Here is a 23,125-nt window from a genome sequence, read left to right on the forward strand (position 1 = left end):
AATGTTGATGATAAGAGCATTAATGACAAATCTGGTTTTCGGTTTTGATCTCTACTTCAGTTATAACCTATTGTCATTATATTTGTTATTTTATAAACATTGTTGACGTTATATAAAAAAACCACCAAAAATAACTTAAGACGATATATGGAGTTTGTCGTTATTAGTACTCAGAGCAGTCTATCTTTGTTTTTTAACATTTCACAAATACTTAAGATACAAAAATCAAACGATTAGAGAAAGGCAGCAATTCTTACTAAATCTAATTAAAAAAACGAATGAAACGATTTGAATTGAGATATAAATCTGCGTATCAATCGATCGAAAAATGTTTTCTATTACCTAGATAATCAAGGTGCTGATGCATTAAGCCATGAATATCTTTCAATTGTAACAAATTGTAGCTGAACATTTTCGTTACTGCAAAACTCATTCAAACGAAGAAGACTATATAAAACTTTTGTTGATATTTACTGAGTGATAGTTCGTGCAATGTAAAATACGATACCATATATCAAAACCATCACCTTAACACAAAGTTCTATGCAAACTTTCTTGATAACAAATCGAGAATATTCGACCTTTTGCATTGAAAACAAAAGTTATCATTTTTAAGCATAATTAGTGTTGATTTAGGACGATTTTGCATCTCCTTGATGTTGCACTAGACACACGACAGTTACAAAGATTGATGAAACGAGTTAACAACTCAAAAACTACAGTCAGCGATGATGGACAAACCTAGTTCACGATTGATAATATTTGATTACAGTCTGTGGAACGCTTTTTACAGTAAACCAACAATAAACTGATAATATAATTATATATGTATATATACATGCAAGGGTATGGAAAATTCCTAAGGATTTTAGTTCCCTCCATACGGACTTGAACCCGTTCCACTATAACGTTTATAGCAACACCGCCTGCAATGTGTCAAGCACCCTGCACTTCCTAGATAGCTAAAGTTAGTGCGAAATTTTGCATTTTTGAGAAAACAGCCAGCTGCAACAGAGGAGATAACACACTGTGGCAATGACCTGAATAACTTAAAACATGTATTTTACACCTCTGTATCTCCACCAGTATTGCATCTAATAATGTACGAAAACTCTATTTCCCGCAATCAATATTTCTACCAAGTTTCTCCTACTATTTCTGAGGTTTTACTAAATTAAACCTGTTCAACTTTGTGCATGAAACAGTGAGACTCGCATCTGTATAGTGCAATCTAAGGTGCCGGGCTTAGTTCTACTGCAAGTTCGAAAAAAATATTTCCAATCAAATACACTGATGACGATATGTACATTAAAGCCTTGTCACATTTAACGTATTTAAGACGGACGAGATTTTTGTGTCGTCATTATCTGTATAATGCACAACTAATAATTAGATTGAGCACAGGAAAATAGACTAGGCAATTTTAAATGCATTCAACTGCAATGTGCGCACCATTTTACCACTACGAGTACGCTTCAACGTAACTAAAAATTGCAAATGACCTTCCACGTACTGGTCGTCAAAGATTTACAACACAGTGTCGGCATGGTTTTATCTTACATTTGCATAGCCAGTTCGTCTGTGCAACTCATACTGCTAGGCATTCAATACGTGTTGATACAGCCGGAGTCGATTTGATCTGTCGAGCTGTCGCAAACTTAGTTTAATTTGTCCTTCCTGAAGACTATTTCACAATACGTCATCACAACAAGCGACTAGACTGGGCAACACATCGTAAAATTTTATTCCCTTATTTTCATTGTTGTTTTACATATGAGATATAAGGATTTCTAAATAAGTCATTAGTAAAGTATCTTGTTTGTATGCAAGCAAGGCGAGTTCGTACATACATTAAAATGGATAGAGTGCTTTTCTTGTATTTTGTTCATAGAAAAGTACTCACGAGTTAATTCTATAATTAGGTTATATGTATACGCAACAAACTGTCCTGTCAACAAATAGGTATTTCAAATTTTGTCTGAGAGAAGGGCATGGTAGGTAATACGGGCCGACAGACATTTCCTAATTTTTTAAATTGAAGTAAGGATAGCAATTTCTTGGGTGAACACGTAGGAAAAATTCGCAATGAGTGTACTGATCATAGTGTGTTGTTTGTCCGTGTCTGAGAAATCAAACGGATGCACTATTCTATATTGTGACATGTAAGTGTTTCGGGTGAAGAAGGGCCTTCGACATGAATTACAACAAGAGGCTCCCAGAAGCCTAGATCACTCAGATGTTTAAAGTTTGTCTTTCAAGGGCAATACACTTCTTAACAAGGAGGTGTCCAACAATATTGATTCAAGAAGACTGTGGTAGGACTATCATAAGGATCATTTCAGCGATTGAAAGTTTCTTTCTATCTTATATAGTTTTCAAGATATTGGCTGAAAACCGTAAAAAAATGTCTTTTTTCATCTTTTAAGGACAATAACTCTTACAAGGACAACCTTGATTCCTGTAGACTTTTGAAGGCCTTATAATAAAGGTCATTTCAGCAATTGAAATAAATTTGCTAAGCCTAACGGTTTTGGAGATATATGCGAAAAACTACTGTCTGACCGCGATGTTCTATTTTTAGTAACGGCGGCAATGTTTTCGACAAATCAAAAATCCCAAAATCAGTTCTATACAGAACATCCCAGGGAACATTCATACAAAGTTTGGTTCCAATTGGTAAAGTAGTGTAACGGGATAAGATTTTTGAAAGTAACAACATTATAAATGGCAAAACAATGTCGAAAAAGTGCAATAACTCGAACATGGCTTAACAGATTAAAATGAAGATTTGACCACAGATAGGTCTCATCATACTGAACACTTTTACCCATGTCAAAATTTTGCTAAACCAAGCGAGATATATGCGAATAACTACTGTCTGACTGCTTTGTTCTACTTTAGTTTTTTTAATGGATCAAACATTCCCACACTAGTGCCATGCAGGATACCCTATAGAACATAAGTTTGGTACCAATTGGTCAAGTAGTGTCAGAGAAGAAGGATTTTTAAAGAAAAAGCACTAAAAATAGCCAAAATATAGTCAAAAAGGGCAACAACTCCAACATGACTTAACAGATTATAATGAAAATTTGACCACAGACAGATCCCATCATGCTGAATACTTTTATCCCGCCAACATTTGGCTGCACCAACGGTTTTGGAGATATATGCAAAAAAACTACTGCTTGACCCATATATTCTATTTTTAGAAACGGCGGCAATGTTTTTCCAAGGATCAAAAATCCCCACATCAGTCCTATGTAAGATTCCCCAATGAACATTTAAACCAAGATTGATTCAAATTGGTCAAGTAGTGTCAGAGGAGATGAGTTTTGAAAATTTGTTAACGACGACGACGACGGACAACGATGGTCAAAAATAAAATCAAAACAAAACAAGGAGCACTCCACACATATTTGCTTCAAATATTAGATACTACGTAAAATTCCAAAATCAGAAGAACTGTAATTAAACACGATAAGCTGTTTTATCCCTCATAGCAGTAGACGTTCGGTTATTTCATTCAATGTGTTTGAACATACCCTGGGATTTAAATGTAATGTCTCTGGAAGAGTACATGTTACGTCATTATTGTTCTCTTATGGGCTTTAATGATATTTAAAATAAAGAAGTAGATTGTGTTGTTTTTGCATCTTTTCTCCTTACTTTGCCGTAGAAATTCTCTCGTGTCAGAAATAACTGCATAGTACATATATGTGAATGTCTTTGCTCAAAAGAGTTTTTTTAAGTCCTTATGGTAAGTGGTTAATATTGTTTTATTTGCTTTATCAAAACACCTGAAAATTAATGTGTTCTTCCTTTTGTTGTAGCCAAAGAAAAAAATGTCTTAAGGGATGAAAGTTAAGTATGTTGAAATCCTGCTGTGTCTCATGTTTGCATCTTTCCAGATCATGTTTTTATTTTAGGACATAGATTTATGGCAGTATTTCAACTGACATAGAGAGTGTTTTTATGCCGTTGCAACCAAAATAAATTTTTAAAAAATCCTCTTCTATGAAACTTGTCCATATTTTATGTTCATGACAGAAATGAAATCCCAAATTAAATTTCTCGACGAAAAAAAACTTTTGAGCATGTTTGGTAGCCATTTTAAGTTTTTTTTCTGAATCCTGTATACAACATTTTCAAAAAAAATTGAGATATTTTGCTTCGAGAAATTTCTTTGGCAATTATCCAATTAGTCAATTTTTAATGCTCTTTTTTTCTATTCATCATTCTAAAGGCAACTTTCTGCTTCTTATGTTTTGAGACCCATTATGTTCTATTCTTGAAAACCAATTCAAACAATCAAACAGCAATCAACACAACTGATAATGGGTGCGGTCCGTGTATTGAGAAATGTGTCGATGTGTCGGTGCACTTTTATCTAATTGTAAACAATTACAACATCATCAAGATATGGATGGCTAACAGGCCTTTTTCTAGTTACAATTGAAATTTCAACAATACAATATACCGAGATCCAAATGAAAGCTTTTTCTTTTCACTTGGTACAAGTACTTAGGCCATTTGGCTGTACACATTACATTGTAATTTTGTATAAAAAATTGGCTACATGTACGTATAGAAAACTGTTAATACGCTTTTGAACCCAACCGTGTTCACTTGAAACACCTTATTAACCTTCATGCATTATTATAGAACTTCCGTAGATCATAGGTAGAAGTGAAAAAAATCATTTATCGTCAATATTTTTGAAACTGGGCTCTTTTACAAGTTCCTGATTGAAAAATGTAATTGAGGCCGAAAACATGGTAAGGCATTGTCAACAAATGATTTTGCTATGTTTCTACGTTTCTTTACCCTGATTCTTTTCTAATTTGTTATAATAAGGAATGTTTTTAAAGATTTCAAAGAAAACATTGCATATTAAAGAAGAGGTTTTGGGACTTGATTAATGTGTTTCGAGACGAATGTCTTCATCGTTTAAAAAACATGCGTACAAAACAGGGAAATATATAATTTGTCACAAGTCGGCAAAAGACCAGTCCAATTCGTTCATATTTTTTTTCGTTTCAACAACATTTTTCCTTCAGATGCTTTATGTATAACATCTCATACTTTTTATTTTCAATGTTTAAGAAATGAAAAGAATTTCAGTTTCACATAACAGTGTTTGCCGCATCGCAATGTATGCTGTATCCATAATTTTCATATATCCCGTAATATATACTTCCGTTTTAGATGGCAATATTGAGCTTTAGTTACTGGCCAAACATTTGCACATTTTTAGGAGGCAAAACATTAAATGTTTGCATTATTTATATTATTTTAGAACATACTGTACCATATTGCGAGTTATTTCGTGAGTTGTAATTTTTTCGCTGTTATTGCGATTAATTAGTACTCATAGCATCATTCCATACATTTCACGTTGCGGTTGCGAAATTAAAGACCGTTTAAATATAATACACATGCACCTCCTTAATGGAGCAAAAACAAAATTAAGCAACATTATATTTTTATCCGTTTGAGAGTAAAATGTTATTTAAGCAACAAGGAAAGAATAGTAGATTTGTGACGTAGTTCAAAGCTTAAACGACTGAATAATTTCAGACCCTTAGTTCTAGCAATAGATATAGTAATAAAGTGCTTACTTAGAGTTCACTCGTAATTGACCAGTTCCACATATATCCTGAATAACATCCTTCGGTGACTTCTTGGCATGCTTCCCTTGTAAAATCGTCTTGAGGTGATTTTGGAAAAGATTCTGTAGTTCCTCTCGTGTATCTAGTTTAGGTATTGTCTTCATTAATTCCTTAAAGCTGTTTTGTTCTATCGACTTTAAAACCATGTTGTCGATTTTCGAATACAAACTTTCTATTTCGGTAACCCGAGGTATTTTCATCAAGCGCGACATACGCTCATATGTTTTAATCACTTTCTCTTCATTGTTATATTTGGTTCTTATTACCTGAAGTGTAGTTTGTAACCAACTTAAAGTAAGCTTTACAAAAGAGCCTTCTGTAACTGCTTCGAACTTTTCGGAAGTAATCAAATCCAAAAAGCAGAATCGCACTGCTGTCGATATTTTTCCATCTGACATTTTCGTAAGAAGCTGAATTTTCGTCTGTTCAGTATCGAACATACATTCCTTTAAAACAGTGTTCATGAAATCATTTTTGATATCATCGAACTTTACAACCTTTCCTTCATTGCCAATAGATTCTACGATACCCTTTTCAACTTGTGGAATCAACATATCGTAGACTGACGAACCAAGACATTCAATTTTCTGCCATGTTCTCAATAATTCTTTTAATCCACCGGTCTTGGAGGCCAAAGCAAGACAGTGTTGTAGTTTTTGTCGACAAAGAATTAGGAACTTATTGTAAATATCCTCATTACCACTAGACATATTCAAAACTGCCTTTGTGATTGAAATATATTCACTAAATGCACAGTAATCACAAAGATGTCGCAAAATCATTTCTAGTAATTTAAATTGTGATGCTTTGTGTAAAGCATGAAGAACATCTACAAGGCAATTCTTATCTTCGGGGGTGTATAATGGCATCGAACCTTTTTTTCCTAAGGATGTTTGAAAAAGGCCAAAAATGTGCTCGCAACCCAAGAAATGAAAAGTTTTGTCGGTAAAGCCAATCAGCGATGCATTCTCCTCTACAGCAATACAATATATAAATTGAAGCTCTTTCCCAATCCTCCTTCCGTACGTGTTCATAAAGTCTCCTGTTTTAAGATTCTGGTAATTTTTGACAATGTTTTTTGCCATAGATTTATCGATCAAATCATCTGTCCAGGAATGTTCTATTTTTTTCAAGATGTGTATCAAGTAGCAAAAAGGTGGAATGTTCTGAGAATGTAGTCCTATTGGTAAAGACTTTACAACACCGTTAACGAATTCTTTGACTCTTGTTCTTTTAATATGTTTGAAACCGACATAAAGTTCGTGTGACGCAATATCTTCTGTATCCATTGCGTCCAATTCTTTAAACGTTAACCCATGCGATAAAAAGGACACTTCATTTAAGATAAAGCTTGTAAATGCAGTGAGAGCTTCAAGTAACACATTTGCGTCATAAGGAAATATGAGATGATGCATAGATTGATCCTTACTGCAATGTATGATTGGTGATACCTCACGTTGCTCTTGCTTCATCAAAGTCATCCAACCAGAAGTTGTATACGATATTGAAATATTAAATTCCAAGTGTTCCATTTGACAAGGAAATTCAGCGGTCCATATATGAGTGTTTATAACATTTCTTGATCTGAAATTTTCTCCTTTCCAAACAATATGAACGTTATTCACAGAGCAAGGCTTGTATGGAACATATATCCGAATCTTTAAGTCTGTCAGCTGGAAGTAATTAAATATTGGTTATTATTTACATGGAAATATTTTAAAGTTTTCTGGTCTAAAAAAACTTTCAGGTCATGTTTCATTTTGACTGTGTTACAAATTCGCTTACTTTCCACTTGTACAATGAAACTTATATAGATTGATAGCGGTCAATGACCGAGCTATAGTTGCGAGGGCAAGCGTCACTGACCAAGCGTCAATTGTATCTTCAAAATGTGAAACTTCATATTTTATTTTATTTTTGTCAAGCAGAATACATTATTTTGGGAATTTTAATTCATCGTTTTGTTTAAAAAAAACATGTGTTACAAGGAGTAATTGTTCTATGTAACGGTGTACTTTTGTTTATTTAGAATTATGAGCTATAATTTTAAATAATATTCAATGATCTCCGTTTTTTGAAATCGTTCCGACACAATTTTACACATCTACAACATCACTTTTTAATTCGGAAAATCTGAATCATTGATCCTTGGTTACCTCTGGAAGTCCAACGAAAAAAAACACTGGGTTGAAAAGATCAAATTATATTCAATAATCATCGGAGTAGCCCCCACTCTTTCTCAACTTCCTTAAATATAACAAAAGAGGCGTAATTATAATTTGCTTCCCACTTGTTAAATACTACTCTTATCATTAAAAGGAAGCCTCTATATCAAAGGCTTTATAGTTTTCTCGGCAAATATATTCTACCTTCTTTCTACAAATAAGCCCTAATGGTCTAGATAACAATCTAATTAAAATTATACCCATCAGTTGCTCCATTTAGTCACTGACCGTGACTATTTTTGAACAAATGATAGGTTAAAATTTTCAGTTAGTTTAGTATGTCGTAGCCATGAATTATTATATTCCCGAATAACAAGTCTTTGCTACTGATCAGTATGTTGTAGCCACATTTGAGTGTATGACTACGATTTACTATGTACAAATTACGATATATTCACGTCGAAATTACGATATATTTATGTCGAAATTACGATATAGTTATGTCAAAATTACTATATCGTATGTCAAAATAACGATATAGTTATGTTGAAATCGCGACATACTAGTTTGTCGAAGTTATGATATAGTTAAACCGTAATTACAACATCGTATGTGCTGCATTTTTGACGCATTGCCAAACTGTACCTTGGGTAATCTTTAATTTTACTTTGAAAAATGTTACTTTGTCATGGAGATATATTGGGTAGAAATCCGCAGCTATTTGACGTCAAAACCTTACAACACTTATGAGATAAGTAATATTAAGTTTCACATCGGTCTTATTTCCCATACAGATTTTTTTTTCTATTAATTGTATTGTTATTATTAACAATACATTTAACTATAATGCTTATTCTTAATAAAAAAAAATGTCTTTTAGTAATTGTAAATTGGCAATTTTTGATCAAATGTTTTCTAGTTTGATCGGATCCTGCAAAATAGCAATTAGCAAAGTTTTTTTCTAATTTCCCTGTCCAAACTCAGTTTTTCTGTAGTTTTTTTTTTCCAGTTTGCATCACTTTTACAACAGATTGCGATTTCCCTTGTGAATTGTTTGTAGAATTTCTTCAACAGAAATAAAAACCAGGATAGGATAGGAAATTTTTACTAGTTCCTACAACTGTACCGTTTTACCACCGAAAACCATTTAGAATAAGCGATTGGAAAATAAACCAAGAATTTAAACAATATTATCTTAATTAAGAACTGAGCCGATTGAGACGGATATCATAATTTTTTGGAATGTAAATGTACAACTTTCATATTTAATATCTTGAGGTAGAACATAAAGCATTTTTGTAAAACTAAAATACTTAGTAATGAAACAGAGAAAGAGGTCAAATCGCTACGGAAACACTGGAAATGCTTATACATTTAGATTTTGTTAAAGTGTTCTTTAATGACATTACTTTTACGTAAATATGCACACTTTTTTATACCGCGCTAGACTTCTTATAGTAATGCTTCTGGAACAGGGTTATGTTGCTAAAAGATTGAAGTCAACGGTACAGAAGTTTTATGGCCGTAATCTTGAACTTGTGGATTGTGGAACTTGCACAATTTGTTCAACAAGTCAAAGTTTTTCTGTCATCTCTCTTCTACCACTGACTTGCCTATTTATAAGCAACTCGGTGGGTGTTTCTAAAAAAGCAGAGGACTGCTTACTCTATCGGTTCACTTAGTAAATGTTTCCGGTTTGTAGTGGAGACCGGTTTGCTCACTTATTAATATCAATTCTCTGTAAATGTCAAAATTGGATGGCCAGGCAAATTCACCAATCTGATTGAAACTCTTCACAATTGTTGAATAAGGTTGAAATATGATATGTTTTGCATGTATTCTAAAAATTGGTTCCTATTTGATATGCTGGAGATGTGGATCTATACCAGGCCACCTGACAGGTATGGAAAAAGTCATTTTATATTAAAATGAAAATTGATGGTGTGCAAATGTTTTCTTTACAAATTTAACTTAATTATGATTAAAAACTAATGAAAACAATTTTTTACCTGCTAAAACCACCAATTTCTATGAAAAAACAGCCTATAAAGGGCACATCATAATGGCAACATGCCATGCCATAAACAATTTAACTTTTCACATAAATGTCCACTGATTTGAATACAGTATAATCCATTAGTTTCAAATAAATAATTTATCTTTTAAAAATTATGGGAGAGAGTAATCAAGGGAACCAACGTTATAGCGGTAATCAAAAGAATGTTATCCAAGGACAAAGACCAGACATGGAAAACAGACATACATAACAAAGAGCATATACTAACTAAAATCATACATACAAAGTAACAAAAGCAAATGAGCAACTCGGACTCAACTAAAAACTGGAAGCATGGACCAGGTTCACCGGTAGGGTAAGCGTCCTCTGCTTTTCTAGAAACACCCGCCGAGTTTCTCATAAAAAATTGGGACATCCGTGCGAAGTCTTAAAATAACCGTTTGAAATTTGCCACTTTTTTTACTTTCAATATGAGTAAGAGTTGTCTTTCTTGCAAAGTTATCTCCCTTCACAGAACTCTCCATAGACCCTTTTGTGCAAAAAATGGGTTAGTCGATGAGCATGCGTACATCATGCTCAATATACACTTCCGCGAGGAAAATTCTTTTGTTCTACCCAAGCCCTATCTCGCGGAAGTGTATATTGAGCATGCTCATCAACTTACCACAAAAGGGTCTATTTGTTGAAGAAAGCGAAAAGTAAACAACAATGTGAAGTCGGAATCATGTCTTGCAATTATTCCAAATCAGGGGCAGTAGATTGTTCCGGCAGTCTGTTTCAAGTATCTTCGGTATCATCAAAGAATCAGACAATCATTTTGACCGTATCTGGCCTTATTTCTGGCCCTATTACTTCCATTGTTTCCGTCTGTAACCATCATTTCAACTTTCTCATAAATCAAAATAGACTTCGTAGTAAACAAAAAACGTATGCCATACCAGACATTCTTTCGAATCGTAGTACAGAGAATAATATATTTGGTGGATGGTTTGGGATAAAGGCAGACCGGAACATATCTTTAGAGAAGGTCCTCGAAGTACACCCAAAAACATGAGTTATTGTTCCAGTTGGCACACCGTAAGTATGAAAACAACCAACAAAATAAATCAGTGATCTACATGTAAATATACATCTGTACTGTACCAAAGAGTAATCAAGGGAACCAAGGTTATAGCGGTAATCAAAAGAATGTAATCCAGGGACAAAGACCAGACATGGAAAACAGACATTCACAACAAAGAACATAAAGTAACTAAAATTTATACATACAAAGTAACAAAAGTAAATGAGCAACTCGGACTCCACTAAAAACTGGGAACATGGACCAGGTGCACCGGTAGGGTAGGCGTCCTCTGCTTGTCTAGAAACACCCACCGAGTTGCTCATAAAATGTCGAGTCCGGAGTAGACAAACGAGGAAAGGAAAACTATGACCTGTTGAATACATCAGTTTTCATGGTGCTGATGGATACACCACAACGATCCACGAGCCCACGATGACGACCATAAAACTTCTGTAGTGATGACTTCAACCTTGTAGCAACATAACCCTGTTCCAGAAGCCAAAACAACTGTATAATATTAAAGGCAACAGATGCAGCCCATGAAACACTCAAGTACCCTGATTATTTAAGCGTGTAATTTGTGTTCATCGTGTACATGTATATCATGTGCATGGGGTCCTACGAAAAAGTGCCCAAGGAGAGAAAAAGCGCCCAATGAGTAGTAAAAAGCGCCTGATATAAATAAAACAGAAAAAAGCACCCAGGAGGATATACGCATAGATCTATAAATCAATAGACATGAGTAAATAAGACAAATAAAACCAACGGTTGACGATTTTTGTTTATGATTTTGAGAGAATAATAAAACTTTGAAATTATTTTAACTGATACATACGCCGTATTATGTTATCTCCGTTTCAAATTCAAATCATAATTATGTCATCTAACATACAAAGTAATCGAGGATGATCAACAGTTGTCTATTTTAAAATTATATTATACAATGTAGTTAACAATTATAGTTGACTTGAATTTAAACACCCCACATAGGACAAAATGATGATAGATTTAGTACATTCTTGTATTATGTGTTCTTGGATTTGTTTGTAATTCTAATAAAACTTTTTTAATTTAAACAAAATAATTTATACTCATTTGAAATGTTCGTTTCCCCTTTCCATTTCAATTTCAAATACTAGTATTTCATTAATTTGGAACAAATTACGTAAAGCTAAATGCTTATTTAATACCAAAATTATTTAGAATAATTGATTTACCTGCACTTATATCTTTTCGGTTGGTTTTTATTGTCTCTGGGGCGCTTTTTATAACTTCTTGGATGCTTTTTTTTCTCTTCTTGGGCGCTTTTTAGTATGACCGTGATGCATGCTTTCAACATGTATCGTGTACATTTAGCGTACATCATGCAACGTGTAACATGTCAATTCACCGTGAAACATTCCATGATTTACATATTTAATTTAAAAATTTTAAAAATGTATATGGTTTACAGGCCTGTTAAGCCACATATGATTTCTTTTACCCACAGTAAAACACAAAATTACTGGTTTTCATTGCCAACCCCTCCCCCCACCCCCAAACACCCTAACGGGCAACACTTAATGTCCGGTGGTAAAAATAATGCTATAAAATAAAAATGCCATCATGTTGAACAAAAAATATATAAATAGTGTCCAACACGTTGCAATAATATTACCCTTTACCACCTTCTTAAAGCCAAGTTATAGGATAACCAAAAATGAACAGTAAATGGAAAAAAAAGTTCTTGTATTTTAGAATTATCACATCCAGACACACAATATGTTTTTTTTTTCTTCAGCCATTTATTCAACAGTTTTTTTTTGTAAACAATGCAAATGTAATCTACAACATAACCATGTGTCTAAATTTTATCTACAGAAAAATGGGAAAAAAACTTCTTAGCCAATAAAATTACAGTGCTGGTATCCAATTTATAAAATTTGTATGTAAAGGGAATGTGAACAATGATTTTGATTATACTTGCATGTATTGATGTTTGTTTGTTTGTTGGGGTTTAACGTCCGAGCAGCAATATTTCAGACAATGAACATGAAATGAAAAAAAAAAGGATGGGTCACAAGGATAATAGGGTCGACAAATTTTGATTGCCACTGGAAAAAGGGGGGATGGGTAAGATCGGGCAATTTATCCTCCTGTGGCGGAGCGCAAAGGTTCCTACTCCTATCGAATACCACAGCAGGGTTCTTTAACGTGCGAGGAACGTGGCATCTTTCCCAACACGGTGCACCACTATGGTTTGCGGTGAGGTTTTCCGTATTATAGCCTGACAACCCCAGCATGTAATACGCCAGGGGTACCCCATTCCACCGCCTGGGGCACACATCCCAGTTGCTCTGTGGGCAGAGCGCCCTAGCCCCCACTAAGGTTCTGAGCACTATTTAGTCGCCTTTTACGAGAAGCTTAGCGCTGCTGCAGGCCTATTCTGTAAACACCCGGACCTGCACGGGGCCTGTATTGAATACTTTTTCAAAACTTGGTTAGCATTGGGAGTCAGCACTATAATCTTAGCTTAGATTAACCACTGGTTATGATGTGAGTACATTGATTCTCTTCCTATAAATATCTTTACCTGCATCACAACCGTGAATGCAGGTCTATTACCCGTGTGACTCTGTTTGTATGTCTGTCCATCCGTCTGTCATGCAAAGTGGGTACCTACTTTGTGTAAACCGTAATTGTACTGAAGACAGTGGTGAGTGCATATTTTGTGTAATCTGTAACTCAAATAGTATTCAATCTTCACCTTTTAAACATTACACAATGTTTATAAACATATTGAAGATATGCACCTTTTATTTCATTTTGGAGAAATTTGGAGAAAAAATGATGATTTTTTTCTACGTTGAACTTAGTCATTTCTTTTTTCAAAAAAAATATATATACACGCAAGCGTAAATATTTTGTGTAACATGTAACTTTTAGGTGATTTACTACAATTATTATACATGTAAAATGCATAAAAGTTATACACATATTGTGGATTTTCATCTCCTATTATGAACACTTTTGAAAGATATTTTATATGTACTTTTGCATGGTGATTTTCAAGTAATATCACATTTTATGTGATAAAATTTTGCACAGGAAACATAGAGGACAAGGCGGTACCATCAAGATTTTTATCTATTGCATATAATAATTGTATCAATAAATAAAAAAAATAATGCAAAATGCCCAATGGCACGGCCTTGTGATCTACATTTCCTGTTCTGAAATATGCCAGGAATTTAGCTTTTTTTGTGTTCATTTTTTTCGCTTTAAAGGAAAGATTTATTTTTAACTCCATATCAGACAGATACTTGATACTAGTTTTGAACAAACAGAATATTCTGTATTTTTGGAGGGTTAAATATGCCCTATACGGTACATACTTCTTTTCAGAAAAAATCTGTAAATTGGAGTTATGACCCCAGAAATAGATTTTTAGCAAATTTTTACATGTTCAAGGTTTTTAACAAAATTTGGCATGAATGTACATGTACGATTGATTATATTCTCTTTTTTAGTTTAAAGAACAGGTATCTGCTAGTTCAAGCCAGGAAACAGATGAACCAGAGAGTACCTGCAACAGCCAGGGTACTGAGGCTTCAGTTTTACATATAGACCACCTCCAAAAGCTGAATGATTTCCTTAATATTTGTGCCGTTAGCCCTGTTAAATGCTTGATGGAATCTTTGGAACTGTCCAGTGACCGAACAAAGAGGAGGTATTTAAATAAAGCAAGTGTATGCATTACAGCATTTTTGGACACCATGTGCCCTGGTGAAACAGAGTTTGTTCAGGACACTTTGTTTGGACATAAGGAACAATCTTCAAATAACAACACCTTACTCATTGCAATAGCCAATTCTTACTTGACTGCCAACACATAAACTTTGCGACGTCAGCTGTTGTCCATTGCAGCAAATGAATATAGGTGTGCTGAAGTAAAATCATTTATCCCAACTTTAACTAAATACCAGTTTTATTGTGCAAAGAAGCATGCCAAAAACATTGGTGTCGGATTCCCATTAGAAATGATAAGGGATGGACATTTAAAGTCAATAAACCGAAAACGACCTTAATTGAAGACCAAAAGCCTTTTTGGACTGATAAATTCAATGTTGGAAAGAAAACTGTGAGGAAAGAAGATCCTTCTAAAGTTGCAGAGGAAATGAGGCTTACAAAAAAGGATGGCGTCAATAGATTTAGTAGGGAACAGTTTCTCACCACTTAACAAGTGTCTAGCTATTTCTCGAGACTAGCACAAAAGGACAAAAAAATGGATGAATCAGACTTTAGAGCAGCCTTATTAGACACTAACTGTTCCAAGTTAAAAAGTGAAGTCATGAAGTCTGTCCATGCATCTGAAATAAATAAAAACTTCTGTTGGACAATTCTCAGCAACTATTCTTCACAGCCTCTTGAAACTTGGTATGCTTCATCTATAAGTGTTCCCATATGGTGAGACAGGTTTTCAGGTCTGATGTACTTCAGGTCTTTTCCGACTTAGTGAATTGTTTGTTAAGCTTTTGCAGTAAAATTTGGTAAATTTTTGTCGCACTCTTCTCAGCGAGTATAAATTACAGCCAATAGAAACTTGGTATGTAGCATCTAGAGAGGGGGTGTCATGAGTGAACTGTCACACACAGATTTGTTGTCTCATTTAAATATTGCCTTTACCTGTTCCTGACCTATAGGAATTATGTTTGAGCCAAACGTATCTTAAATCAGATCTTAGATACTTTTCAGGATGTTTAACTCTATTATACTCAGACTCATTATCTTTCTGTTTACTGCAGGCAACATATGTCATCCATGGATGACTCCATGTACATGTAGTTTATGGAGTAGTGCTCATTGGAATTTTTGAAATATACATGTAATAATAAATTATCATATGATGTATTGGTATGCAGCAAAAATAAATAAATGCATGTTGTTTGCATTAACGTGAAATTGTATGTTTTTATTATGGGAAAAACCTGGAATTTCTTTGGTGTATGTATCCATCTGCATTAGCCTTAATGGTTTTATCTCAAGAATACAATTTCAAAACACCAATCTGTCCATGGAAAAAAAAACAAATCTGAAATTTGACAAAGATGTTATCACAGGCTGGAAAACCAATGGTTCCAACTTGGTACAGGCATTTCAAACAAAAGTACAAGGCGATCAAAATTGTATCGATAGACGAATTGGAAAGTCCAGTGTCCATAACAAAATCCATAAAACAGACATACACAACACAAACCACATGAAGTACATGTAACAAAACTATAACACGAAAACTAAAAATATATATTAATTCACCAAAAACTTTGAGTATGTAACACAAGAAAAGAAAGGCTACAAGAAACAATTATTAATCATGCTTTTAAAAGCAACAGAATATCTTTGGACCAAAAATTGATATTTGAAAGAATTAAGTGGGATGCCTTTTCAGACATATTTCCCATCACCTTAAGATATCTGTTATGCATATGTTTTTTTTTTTCATTCATTGAAATCAGAGTAATTGTTAAGTTCTCTAGCGTAGGAAATCAAATGGGGCAATATAAACATAATATGCGAGAGGTGATATGACATTGTTTCACAGGTAAGAAAAAAATCATAATTTTGAAACTGAACTAGGAAGAACTATTTTAGCATACTAAACATATGTCACAATTTCATGTTAGTTTGAGTACTTGACCTTGAGGTCAAAGATCAAGGTCATCAAATTTGGTATGTGACACATTGTTTTCATGTGTTCTACCTCCATACTAAATACCAGAACCCTATGTAAAATCCATTATTTGGCCTTGAGGTCAAAGGTAAATGTCAAATATCTCCAAATACGGTATGCGACACATCACATTCATATATATTGCCCACATGCCAAATTTCAAAAGCCTAGGTAAAAAGTAAAAAAGTTCTAGCCTGGACTTAAAAATGACCTTGTAAAATAAAATATTTGACCTTGAGGTCAAAGGTCAAGATCGAAGGTCATCTAGTATAATATACGACACATCACCTTCATATATTCTACCCACAAGCCAAATATCAAAAGCGTAGGTCAAAAGGTAAAAAAAAACTTCTCGTCTGGACAAAAAAAATGGCTTTGTGAGATCAAAGATCAAGGTTGAAGGTCACCAAATTTGATATTTGAAAAATCGCCTTCATGTTATCTACCTACAAAACAAATATCAAGGGCCAATAGCAAAACGTTATGGTCTGGGCACGATTTTTGAAAATATAGCTGAATCAGCATTCTTTGATAATTAAGAATCTTTATGTTTCAATCATGCTGGAATGTCCCATTGATCGTTTGTGCTAATGTATCAGATGAAGATATGCTCTTTCAATTACAAGTAATGTTTTATTGCAAATCATCGGGTATCAGGCAGAAAAAATCCTTTTAATCATCAATTTTAGCCAAATTCAAAGTTTTGGCTTACTGCCAAAATCTTGCTTTTTATTGCACAGCAGTATTTCGTTACAACAAAAAAATCATTGAAAAAAATACGTTAAATTTAACCTAAATTATGAAAGTTTTTAAGGGAAAACGCATTCAATGGTAAATATTAAATGAAAAAGTATTTCCCATTTTATTGGATGCACAATCTGACTTAAAGGTGTGGCCGTTACCATGGCAACATCAATCCTGAATTTGTTTTACCAGATAGTTGTATGACACTATGGGATAACTATCTACAAAAATTCTTGAGACATTTGGAGAGGTAGTGTGGCCAACTAGTACTGTCATTCTTTGATAATTACAAAGAATCGATATTAAGTACTGTTTTAATTCTCTTTTTTTATGTTCTTTGTTGTGTGTGTCTGTTTTCCCTTTCTAGTCTTTGTCCCTGGATTGCATTCATTTATTTCTGCTATAAACTTTGTTACCCTGATTAATCTTTTAAAGATAGAGGTTAAAGACGGATAATTTCGCGGTATAAGGCCATATTTCCGTGAACTGGTTGTAACCTTATAAATATCTAAAATTAATTTTAGAGTTTGTAAAAGAATTTCATGAATTGTAGTGTCACTATATTCTGTCGGAAGGAAGAAGAGATATTAAGCCATCCGTCAAAGTCATGACATTTAATTTGAAATAAAAGATTGTGAACTTATTATCTAATAAAAATGTGTTTTTTCTTGCAGTACTCTAGATTTATTCTGCAAAGAAGTCGGAACTAAATTTTTCAAGAGCAAAATAATAATAAAAGTTATCAAACTAAAACCAAAGTGATGGCATTACATTTAACACACGACATCTGATATTTAAAGGCAGATGCTTGCTTTGAAAAAGAGAACTTTAAATCTAGTTATACAAGTAAATCATTTAGAATTGAAATGTGTTGCTAAAGCGACATACAGCAACTGATTTGTCAGTCTCATAAAAGTACATATCAAGAACATTGTATACTAGTATATTTGATAAATAGGCTAGGTGAATGTCCTCAAATTTATTAAAAGCTAATCTTCTCATTATTACCTTATTACTGGTATCTTGTATTGGAGTAGTAATGTTGTCATTCATGTTACCACTGCTCTGTAAATAAAAGCGAAAATTGAAAAATAGATAAATAAGGATTAACAGATTATTTCTGATTAATGATGCACAATGAATCATAATCTCTGGAATTTAATGGTTTTGAGTAAACAATAAATAACCTTCAACTATAAGGTTAACAAGGTCGTTGATACATATTGTTGTTTTCTGTTTCGATAAGAACTATAAACCTTTCAAGATAAATTTAAAGAGTGCTTTGGTTGCCTTTTAAACGTATTGAATAAATTTGAGGTAAAAAAAAAACAAATTGAGAAAAAAAAATATGCGCCACCATTTGCAAGATTATTACACAAAATAGTAATTAAAAGTCCATTGGCTATTCACACTGTTAGTGCAACCTCTTTTCTAAGATTCCTTAGAAACGTTAACGACCACACTTTATTTCATTTGATCAATTATAGAACGACAATTGCTCATATTTGCAATTTAATCGACAAGAACTGCCAAGTGTGAATTTCAAAACTGCCATAAATTTTTGATTTCCTAAATTTCTCTGTTAGCAATACTAATGCCTCATTTAGAAGTTTAACTTTTTTTTCTATTTTAGACCCAAAAAATATACGTTTGGATGTCTGCTTTAAGACGAATATAGGCACATCAGCAATTGAAAATGTATTTTGCCAATTTAAGTGAAAAACCTACCCGACCTAAACAATGAAAAGGTAACTTTATTCAGAAAAAAAATTAATTTCATATCTCCTAAAGGCAAAAAGAACTAAAAACACAAATTAATTTCAATAGCAATCACAGCTTAATCTGCGGCGAAGACGAAGGGAGAGCGGAGAGCTCTATGGCAACATGCATGAGTAAGTTTTCGTGGAGCAAAAATTCATCGTATGGATGTGATATGCAGGAGATAAAATGTAAAATATCAATAAATGATTTAAATAACACGCTTTCTGGTTGGATAAAACATTTTGTCAAACATCTCATAGACCAATTTTTGTAATGTGACTATGACGTCGTCAAACTTGTGTAATGATTTACTCGTCCAATTTTTATACTAAAATTAAATTAAAAGGAATAGCTATTATATTTTTTCGGTTTTTTTTTTAAATAACCTCAATGTCCGTGGACAACACTTGAAAATGTAGCACGTTATTTAGCGTGCCCCACATGATTGATTCTTTCTTCTTCATAGACGAAAAAGAGGTTTTGAACATCTAAAAATCTAACTTTAAAAGCAAAAAATTATTGGAAGTACGTACAATTTTTACATTATGAGAATGCCACATTGCAATCAATATCGTACCTTTTACTGTCGTTCCAAACTCAGTTCCGAAGACAAAAAAAATGCCCGAATTTAGATAAAGGAAGAAATGCATTTTCGGTTCAAAACACATACATACATATATTTCAAATATTTCATTTACTTTAATGATAAGTAATATGAATTGTCAACTCTCTTTGCTGACTAATATACCAGTTGCCACCTTTACAGTTATATCTGTACATCTTGCAACTTGTACAACCTAAATAATGAAATTGGTTGCAACTTGTACAGGCCCTTCAGTACAAGTTTACTATTTTAACTCCAAAGTTTTTACCTCCACATTTAATTCTAAGCATTAAAATTAATGTTATTGTAAGATGAGTAAGATGATTAACAAATTAATACTAGAAAGTATTCACACTCAATTGTGCTGATCAATAACTTTTAAATAGATGTCAATATCCAATCAGTTAGATCTAAGTAGTTGTGATATATAATGAGAATGGATACGGTGAATATGAGAATATGACAGAGAGACTACAACCTCACTGGGATAAAAAATGTGACCTCAATTGAACCCATGGGTCTTCAATATATAACGAGGAAAACCTCACATCACAGGGCAGGCTGCAGCTGGCCACAAACCAACATTTTACACAGGTACAGCCAAATAGTTGCCCCATATACTTCAGCAACATAAAAGTGAACTTAAAGTGAAATACAACACTACCCCTTTCAAATCTGGCTAAAATTAAAAGACATACTTGCTGATAAATAATTCTTCAGCCACCAACAAGTTATTCATAGAAGAAATATATTAACTCGTTTACAAGGCGTGATAAGGGCGAAAAACAATAAAATCTTTCTGCGAGAGACAATAGAGTTCTAAAACATTATGGTGCTATTCAAGTGTCATCCTTGGAAAAAAAACTAATTTAAGAATAAAGTACTATGTAGTTCCAAGTGACCTGCACCTGAACTTGTTGTAAAAAAAAGAACAACCATTATAATTTACATTTTTATGAATATTTATGACTTTTCATCAATCGATTATTTTTTTTTTTTTTTTTTTTTTGGAAATTAAATCAATTTCACACATTTGCATTCTCTACTCGATAATTTTTTATATTAAAGAAAAAAGAAAAAAAGGTTTGTGCAAGTTGTAACACATTTTATGATAAAGGTACAGACTGCGACTTGTATTTTCGTGCAAAACAAGTTGCAACGTGTACAATAGTTTGTAATTTGAAAATGCAACTTGTACAAGACATATATAAATATATTAGTCCTCTGCTTTTCAAGAAGCATCCAACGAGTTGCTCATGAAATGTCAAGTCCAGGGTAGAAGAAACGAAACAGGAAGGGAAACATTGAATAAATTAGTTTTCATGATGCATATGGATACACAGTATTGATCTATAAGTCCATAATGACGACCATAAAGCTTCTGTAGTGATGACTTCAATCTTGTACTACAAGTATGCGTAGTTACGACAAGCTCTGGCATTACGTATGAGTTTGATATGAAAACTCCATACGCAGGTGCTGTAGTAATATTACTACAGATTAAGGTAAAGTTGACAATACGGAATGAAAAGTCATCGCGTTGGTCGTGTAGTTTGGTCATAGTTTTTCTTCACCATCAATCACTATGTTTAAGTCAATATAAATGGCTAACTTCACAGTGTCTGTAGCATCCTTAATCTCAAGGTCGTTGGGTAGATGCAATGTATAATTTTCCCGAAACTAGAATTGTTTAACGATGATACGTCATCTTTGTGGCGGAAACTGTGTTTCTAAGCGATGTTCCTTCTTTTTGATCTGATCAGGTATAAAATTAGCCTCATGAGAGTGGAGGAAAAGTCAACAAGTAGAGGAGCACAATTTGTATCCATTGGAATGTCGAGCGTTTGTTGACATACTGTGGACAAATATGTTATCAATCAAAAATTTCAGCATTTTGAAAACATCTTCTTCGGTATTTTTGGAAGATGATTTATTGTTTTTTACAAAGTATGGGGAATCTCTAACAAGACCTATCTAAGTGTACCGTCATTTGGAATAATATCGATATGCAATGTTTTTGAGTCGGGATTTTATCTGAGTATGGAAAATAGAAGTATAAAGAGTTTTAAAAAAAAATAAAAAGCTTTACTGTTATTGTACTCCAATGACAATCTGATAATTTATTCCTACTTTTTCTACTCCCATTTTAAGTGTCAGAGATTTGGCTCTAAGCCTTAATTTTAGATTGTGATATGATATATATTCTTCCATTAAATGCAAACACATGTTTTCGAAACTAGGACGTTGCTAAGGACATGAAATTTTCATAACTACATCAAATGATTTACATATATGGTTTTAAATATGATTTATAATAAAGCTTTTACAATATGATCGTCAAATGCCACATTAAAATTTAAATTGTTATACCCTTCGACATCAAGCCAAATTTTAGATGTTATAAAACGCTGTACAATATGCTATTTTCGAGTATAGGTCTACAATCTCAAGAAGAGGAGCAGTTGCTATGATGGGGGACATATTGTACAATGAAGCATAACTTTATGCTTGGTTTTACTTTTTAAATGTAACAGTATAAATTTTCTGCGCTAATGATAGTTTTTGAGAAATGACTAATGGAAGAGTCACTTCAAAACAGTGCTGTGTATCAAAGTCAGCCAAATTTTGCAGGGTACATCCCTTTAAAGAACCCCTTCTCCAAAATGCCCTATATATCAATATCTAAATATCCAAATGTTCATTGATTTGTTAGTTCGGCTTTGGCCTTGGAGTTTGACATTAAAGGCAAATGAATGTATTATAACTTTGTCTTTGATTGTAAAATTTAATTTTATGATCAGATTCTTTTTTTTAATTTATCAACGTAACTTATTCCACTTTTTTCAATTATGCTGTTGGTTTAATGAGAGAAAGTATAACATAAATCTGATTTAAGGACATCTCCCTTTTTTAATGAAATTTTCATTGAATCAATAAGATATTTAAGAAACACAAAGTGACTATTACTACTAACCAAGTTTGGTTTCAATTGGTCAAGAAGTTTCAGAGGAGAAGATTTTTTTAAAGAAATAACATTAAAAATAACAAAATAAAACGTTGAAAAGGGCAAAGACTTTCACCCTATCAGAATTTAGCTAAACCTAATGGAGATAAATGCGAAAAACTTTTGTCTGTTCCCTATGTCCTATCTTATTTTTATTAACAGCGGCCATGTTTTTCAAAGGGTCAAATATTCCCATATCAGTGCTGTGCAGGATACACTAAGGAACTTTCATACTAAGTTTGGTTCCAATTGGTCAAATATTGTCAGAGAAGAAGAGTTTTGAAACATTTTAAACGACAATGATGACGGACGACGACGATGACGGACGCCAAGTGATGGCAAAAGCTCAACAAGAGCTACAAAATTGCACTTCAGCGTATAATACACT

At 33.3% G+C, this 23,125-nt stretch overlaps 1 protein-coding gene and 1 pseudogene across 1 annotated transcript in view; one reads left to right on the plus strand and one right to left on the minus strand.

The window, feature by feature from the left end:
• The window catches only part of LOC148619661 (uncharacterized), a 76,837-nt gene that overhangs the window by 15,980 nt on the left and 37,732 nt on the right, over nucleotides 1-23,125 (minus strand). Inside the window, exons 5-6 of the mRNA XM_088579818.1 lie at nucleotides 18,377-18,433; nucleotides 5,619-7,342 (exon numbers count right to left, since the gene is read on the minus strand). The gene's annotated coding sequence lies outside the window, so the exon portion shown is untranslated. The remainder of the gene's footprint in view (nucleotides 1-5,618; nucleotides 7,343-18,376; nucleotides 18,434-23,125) is intronic.
• LOC148619662 (uncharacterized) lies at nucleotides 10,836-15,688 on the plus strand (annotated as a pseudogene).

This window comes from Perna viridis, chromosome 4 (genome assembly GCF_037379345.1).
Source record: "Perna viridis isolate PV_CMFRI_1.1 ecotype Kerala chromosome 4, ASM3737934v1, whole genome shotgun sequence".
Classification (NCBI taxonomy): domain Eukaryota; kingdom Metazoa; phylum Mollusca; class Bivalvia; order Mytilida; family Mytilidae; genus Perna; species Perna viridis.